The following is a 7,500-nucleotide window of genomic DNA, read 5'->3' as shown; positions in this document are numbered from 1 at the left end:
TCACGTTCCGCGCACAGTGACGCTGCGATCACGTTCCGCGCACAGTGACGCTGGGATCGCGTTCCGCGCACAGTGACGCTGGGATCGCGTTCCGCGCACAGTGACGCTGGGATCGCGTTCCGCGCACAGTGACGCTGCGATCGCGTTCCGCGCACAGTGACGCTGGGATCGCGTTCCGCGCACAGTGACGCTGCGATCGCGTTCCGCGCACAGTGACGCTGGGATCGCGTTCCGCGCACAGTGACGCTGGGATCGCGTTCCGTGCACAGTGACGCTGGGATCGCGTTCCGTGCACAGAAATGCTGTGATCACGTTCCGCGTACAGTGACGCTGTGATCACGTTCCGCGTACAGTGACGCTGCGATCACGTTCCGCGCACAGTGACGCTGCGATCACGTTCCGCGCACAGTGGCGCTGCGATCACGTTCCGCGCACAGTGGCGCTGCGATCACGTTCCGCGCACAGTGGCGCTGCGATCACGTTCCGCGCACAGTGACGCTGCGATCACGTTCCGCGCACAGTGACGCTGCGATCGCGTTCCGCGCACAGTGACGCTGCGATCGCGTTCCGCGCACAGTGACGCTGCGATCGCGTTCCGCGCACAGTGACGCTGCGATCGCGTTCCGCGCACAGTGACGCTGCGATCGCGTTCCGCGCACAGTGGCGCTGCGATCGCGTTCCGCGCACAGTGGCGCTGCGATCGCGTTCCGCGCACAGTGACGCTGGGATCGCGTTCCGCGCACAGTGACGCTGGGATCGCGTTCCGCGCACAGTGACGCTGGGATCGCGTTCCGCGCACAGTGACGCTGGGATCGCGTTCCGCGCACAGTGACGCTGGGATCGCGTTCCGCGCACAGTGACGCTGGGATCGCGTTCCGCGCACAGTGACGCTGGGATCGCGTTCCGCGCACAGTGACGCTGGGATCGCGTTCCGCGCACAGTGACGCTGGGATCGCGTTCCGCGCACAGTGACGCTGGGATCGCGTTCCGCGCACAGTGACGCTGCGATCGCGTTCCGCGCACAGTGACGCTGGGATCGCGTTCCGCGCACAGTGACGCTGCGATCACGGATCGCGCACAGTGACGCTGCGATCACGTTCCGCGCACAGTGACGCTGCGATCACGTTCCGCGCACAGTGACGCTGGGATCACGTTCCGCGCACAGTGACGCTGGGATCACGTTCCGCGCACAGTGACGCTGGGATCGCGTTCCGCGCACAGTGACGCTGGGATCGCGTTCCGCGCACAGTGACGCTGGGATCGCGTTCCGCGCACAGTGACGCTGGGATCGCGTTCCGCGCACAGTGACGCTGGGATCGCGTTCCGCGCACAGTGACGCTGGGATCGCGTTCCGCGCACAGTGACGCTGGGATCGCGTTCCGCGCACAGTGACGCTGGGATCGCGTTCCGCGCACAGTGACGCTGCGATCGCGTTCCGCGCACAGTGACGCTGCGATCGCGTTCCGCGCACAGTGACGCTGCGATCGCGTTCCGCGCACAGTGACGCTGCGATCGCGTTCCGCGCACAGTGACGCTGGGATCGCGTTCCGCGCACAGTGACGCTGGGATCGCGTTCCGCGCACAGTGACGCTGCGATCACGGATCGCGCACAGTGACGCTGCGATCACGTTCCGCGCACAGTGACGCTGCGATCACGTTCCGCGCACAGTGACGCTGGGATCACGTTCCGCGCACCGTCACAGAGTGGAACCAGGGACCGCGCCATCTCCTGATATTCACTAATGTTATTTCTGTGCTTAGCGAAGCAGAGAAACTGCGTAATTCTGTAAAACATTATCTCATTTAACTAGAACATATAGTAATGTATTAGAACATATAGTAATGTAACGTAATGATGGAGATAGGAACCTATAGAATAATAATAATAATAATAATAATAATAATAATAAATAAAAACACATGAAGGGGACACCCGGATTTGAACCAGGGACCTCTCGATCTGCAGTCGAATGCTCTACCACTGAGCTATATCCCCAGCTGTCCATAGTTCACTATCACGGTTCCTAGAAAGCCTTGTGCTCCCCGGGACACCCGCAAAGTGACCCCTGCAATTACCTGGGCATTTGAAAATGGCATCAAATACAGAAGAATTTACAATGCGTCTGATCTCAGACGCGCTATTAGAGAGGGTTGGGGTTCCTTACAATGCATCTGATCTCAGACGCGCTATTAGAGAGGGTTGGGGTTCCTTACAATGCGTCTGATCTCAGACGCGCTATTAGAGAGGGTCGGGGTTCCTTACAATGCGTCTGATCTCAGACGCGCTATTAGAGAGGGTCGGGGTTCCTTACAATGCATCTGATCTCAGACGCGCTATTAGAGAGGGTCGGGGTTCCTTACAATGCATCTGATCTCAGGCGTGCTATTAGAGAGGGTTGGGGTTCCTTACAATGCGTCTGATCTCAGACGCGCTATTAGAGAGGGTCGGGGTTCCTTACAATGCGTCTGATCTCAGGTGCGCTATTAGAGAGGGTTGGGGTTCCTTACAATGCATCTGATCTCAGGCGTGCTATTAGAGAGGGTTGGGGTTCCTTACAATGCATCTGATCTCAGACGCGCTATTAGAGAGGGTCGGGGTTCCTTACAATGCATCTGATCTCAGGCGTGCTATTAGAGAGGGTTGGGGTTCCTTACAATGCGTCTGATCTCAGACGCGCTATTAGAGAGGGTCGGGGTTCCTTACAATGCATCTGATCTCAGGTGCGCTATTAGAGAGGGTTGGGGTTCCTTACAATGCATCTGATCTCAGACGCGCTATTAGAGAGGGTTGGGGTTCCTTACAATGCATCTGATCTCAGACGCGCTATTAGAGAGGGTCGGGGTTCCTTACAATGCATCTGATCTCAGGCGCGCTATTAGAGAGGGTTGGGGTTCCTTACAATGCATCTGATCTCAGGCGCGCTATTAGAGAGGGTTGGGGTTCCTTACAATGCATCTGATCTCAGACGCGCTATTAGAGAGGGTCGGGGTTCCTTACAATGCATCTGATCTCAGGCGTGCTATTAGAGAGGGTTGGGGTTCCTTACAATGCGTCTGATCTCAGACGCGCTATTAGAGAGGGTCGGGGTTCCTTACAATGCATCTGATCTCAGGTGCGCTATTAGAGAGGGTTGGGGTTCCTTACAATGCATCTGATCTCAGGCGCGCTATTAGAGAGGGTTGGGGTTCCTTACAATGCATCTGATCTCAGACGCGCTATTAGAGAGGGTCGGGGTTCCTTACAATGCATCTGATCTCAGGCGCGCTATTAGAGAGGGTTGGGGTTCCTTACAATGCATCTGATCTCAGACGCGCTATTAGAGAGGGTTGGGGTTCCTTACAATGCGTCTGATCTCAGACGCGCTATTAGAGAGGGATGAGGTTCCTTACAATGCATCTGATCTCAGGCGCGCTATTAGAGAGGGTTGGGGTTCCTTACAATGCATCTGATCTCAGACGCGCTATTAGAGAGGGTCGGGGTTCCTTACAATGCATCTGATCTCAGGCGTGCTATTAGAGAGGGTTGGGGTTCCTTACAATGCGTCTGATCTCAGACGCGCTATTAGAGAGGGTCGGGGTTCCTTACAATGCGTCTGATCTCAGGTGCGCTATTAGAGAGGGTTGGGGTTCCTTACAATGCATCTGATCTCAGGCGCGCTATTAGAGAGGGTTGGGGTTCCTTACAATGCATCTGATCTCAGACGCGCTATTAGAGAGGGTCGGGGTTCCTTACAATGCATCTGATCTCAGGCGTGCTATTAGAGAGGGTTGGGGTTCCTTACAATGCGTCTGATCTCAGACGCGCTATTAGAGAGGGTCGGGGTTCCTTACAATGCATCTGATCTCAGGTGCGCTATTAGAGAGGGTTGGGGTTCCTTACAATGCATCTGATCTCAGGCGCGCTATTAGAGAGGGTTGGGGTTCCTTACAATGCATCTGATCTCAGACGCGCTATTAGAGAGGGTCGGGGTTCCTTACAATGCATCTGATCTCAGACGCGCTATCAGAGAGGGTCGGGGTTCCTTACAATGCATCTGATCTCAGACGCGCTATCAGAGAGGGTCGGGGTTCCTTACAATGCATCTGATCTCAGACGCGCTATCAGAGAGGGTCGGGGTTCCTTACAATGCATCTGATCTCAGACGCGCTATCAGAGAGGGTCGGGGTTCCTTACAATGCATCTGATCTCAGACGCGCTATCAGAGAGGGTCGGGGTTCCTTACAATGCATCTGATCTCAGACACGCTATTAGAGAGGGTCGGGGTTCCTTACAATGCATCTGATCTCAGACGCGCTATTAGAGAGGGTCGGGGTTCCTTACAATGCATCTGATCTCAGACGCGCTATTAGAGAGGGTCGGGGTTCCTTACAATGCATCTGATCTCAGACGCGCTATTAGAGAGGGTCGGGGTTCCTTACAATGCATCTGATCTCAGGTGCGCTATTAGAGAGGGTTGGGGTTCCTTACAATGCATCTGATCTCAGACGCGCTATTAGAGAGGGTCGGGGTTCCTTACAATGCATCTGATCTCAGGTGCGCTATTAGAGAGGGTTGGGGTTCCTTACAATGCATCTGATCTCAGGCGCGCTATTAGAGAGGGTTGGGGTTCCTTACAATGCATCTGATCTCAGACGCGCTATTAGAGAGGGTCGGGGTTCCTTACAATGCATCTGATCTCAGGCGCGCTATTAGAGAGGGTTGGGGTTCCTTACAATGCATCTGATCTCAGACGCGCTATTAGAGAGGGTTGGGGTTCCTTACAATGCGTCTGATCTCAGACGCGCTATTAGAGAGGGATGAGGTTCCTTACAATGCATCTGATCTCAGGCGCGCTATTAGAGAGGGTTGGGGTTCCTTACAATGCATCTGATCTCAGACGCGCTATTAGAGAGGGTCGGGGTTCCTTACAATGCATCTGATCTCAGGCGTGCTATTAGAGAGGGTTGGGGTTCCTTACAATGCGTCTGATCTCAGACGCGCTATTAGAGAGGGTCGGGGTTCCTTACAATGCGTCTGATCTCAGGTGCGCTATTAGAGAGGGTTGGGGTTCCTTACAATGCATCTGATCTCAGGCGCGCTATTAGAGAGGGTTGGGGTTCCTTACAATGCATCTGATCTCAGACGCGCTATTAGAGAGGGTCGGGGTTCCTTACAATGCATCTGATCTCAGGCGTGCTATTAGAGAGGGTTGGGGTTCCTTACAATGCGTCTGATCTCAGACGCGCTATTAGAGAGGGTCGGGGTTCCTTACAATGCATCTGATCTCAGGTGCGCTATTAGAGAGGGTTGGGGTTCCTTACAATGCATCTGATCTCAGGCGCGCTATTAGAGAGGGTTGGGGTTCCTTACAATGCATCTGATCTCAGACGCGCTATTAGAGAGGGTCGGGGTTCCTTACAATGCATCTGATCTCAGACGCGCTATCAGAGAGGGTCGGGGTTCCTTACAATGCATCTGATCTCAGACGCGCTATCAGAGAGGGTCGGGGTTCCTTACAATGCATCTGATCTCAGACGCGCTATCAGAGAGGGTCGGGGTTCCTTACAATGCATCTGATCTCAGACGCGCTATCAGAGAGGGTCGGGGTTCCTTACAATGCATCTGATCTCAGACGCGCTATCAGAGAGGGTCGGGGTTCCTTACAATGCATCTGATCTCAGACGCGCTATTAGAGAGGGTCGGGGTTCCTTACAATGCATCTGATCTCAGACGCGCTATTAGAGAGGGTCGGGGTTCCTTACAATGCATCTGATCTCAGACGCGCTATTAGAGAGGGTCGGGGTTCCTTACAATGCATCTGATCTCAGACGCGCTATTAGAGAGGGTCGGGGTTCCTTACAATGCATCTGATCTCAGGTGCGCTATTAGAGAGGGTTGGGGTTCCTTACAATGCATCTGATCTCAGACGCGCTATTAGAGAGGGTCGGGGTTCCTTACAATGCATCTGATCTCAGGTGCGCTATTAGAGAGGGTTGGGGTTCCTTACAATGCATCTGATCTCAGGCGCGCTATTAGAGAGGGTTGGGGTTCCTTACAATGCATCTGATCTCAGACGCGCTATTAGAGAGGGTCGGGGTTCCTTACAATGCATCTGATCTCAGGCGCGCTATTAGAGAGGGTTGGGGTTCCTTACAATGCATCTGATCTCAGACGCGCTATTAGAGAGGGTTGGGGTTCCTTACAATGCGTCTGATCTCAGACGCGCTATTAGAGAGGGATGAGGTTCCTTACAATGCATCTGATCTCAGGCGCGCTATTAGAGAGGGTTGGGGTTCCTTACAATGCATCTGATCTCAGACGCGCTATTAGAGAGGGTCGGGGTTCCTTACAATGCATCTGATCTCAGGCGTGCTATTAGAGAGGGTTGGGGTTCCTTACAATGCGTCTGATCTCAGACGCGCTATTAGAGAGGGTCGGGGTTCCTTACAATGCGTCTGATCTCAGGTGCGCTATTAGAGAGGGTTGGGGTTCCTTACAATGCATCTGATCTCAGGCGCGCTATTAGAGAGGGTTGGGGTTCCTTACAATGCATCTGATCTCAGACGCGCTATTAGAGAGGGTCGGGGTTCCTTACAATGCATCTGATCTCAGGCGTGCTATTAGAGAGGGTTGGGGTTCCTTACAATGCGTCTGATCTCAGACGCGCTATTAGAGAGGGTCGGGGTTCCTTACAATGCATCTGATCTCAGGTGCGCTATTAGAGAGGGTTGGGGTTCCTTACAATGCATCTGATCTCAGGCGCGCTATTAGAGAGGGTTGGGGTTCCTTACAATGCATCTGATCTCAGACGCGCTATTAGAGAGGGTCGGGGTTCCTTACAATGCATCTGATCTCAGACGCGCTATCAGAGAGGGTCGGGGTTCCTTACAATGCATCTGATCTCAGACGCGCTATCAGAGAGGGTCGGGGTTCCTTACAATGCATCTGATCTCAGACGCGCTATCAGAGAGGGTCGGGGTTCCTTACAATGCATCTGATCTCAGACGCGCTATCAGAGAGGGTCGGGGTTCCTTACAATGCATCTGATCTCAGACGCGCTATCAGAGAGGGTCGGGGTTCCTTACAATGCATCTGATCTCAGACACGCTATTAGAGAGGGTCGGGGTTCCTTACAATGCATCTGATCTCAGACGCGCTATTAGAGAGGGTCGGGGTTCCTTACAATGCATCTGATCTCAGACGCGCTATTAGAGAGGGTCGGGGTTCCTTACAATGCATCTGATCTCAGACGCGCTATTAGAGAGGGTCGGGGTTCCTTACAATGCATCTGATCTCAGACGCGCTATTAGAGAGGGTCGGGGTTCCTTACAATGCATCTGATCTCAGACGCGCTATTAGAGAGGGATGAGGTTCCTTACAATGCATCGGATCTCAGGCGCGCTATTAGAGAGGGTCGGGGTTCCTTACAATGCATCTGATCTCAGACGCGCTATTAGAGAGGGTCGGGGTTCCTTACAATGCATCTGATCTCAGACGCGCTATTAGAGAGGGTCGGGGTT

The 7,500-nt window shown here is 53.9% G+C and overlaps 1 non-coding gene across 1 annotated transcript; it reads right to left on the bottom strand.

Annotated features, from left to right (window-relative positions):
- Nucleotides 1-1,924: 1,924 nt before the first annotated feature.
- Nucleotides 1,925-1,996, bottom strand: TRNAC-GCA (transfer RNA cysteine (anticodon GCA)). Its single transcript has one exon. It is a non-coding gene; the product is annotated as a tRNA-Cys (tRNA).
- Nucleotides 1,997-7,500: the final 5,504 nt, after the last annotated feature.

The sequence above is a fragment of the Ascaphus truei genome, chromosome 23 (assembly GCF_040206685.1).
Source record: "Ascaphus truei isolate aAscTru1 chromosome 23, aAscTru1.hap1, whole genome shotgun sequence".
In the NCBI taxonomy this organism is placed as follows: Eukaryota; Metazoa; Chordata; class Amphibia; order Anura; family Ascaphidae; genus Ascaphus; species Ascaphus truei.
The sequence above is the reverse complement of the archived record's forward strand: the minus strand, read 5'-3'. Positions and strand labels throughout refer to the sequence as shown.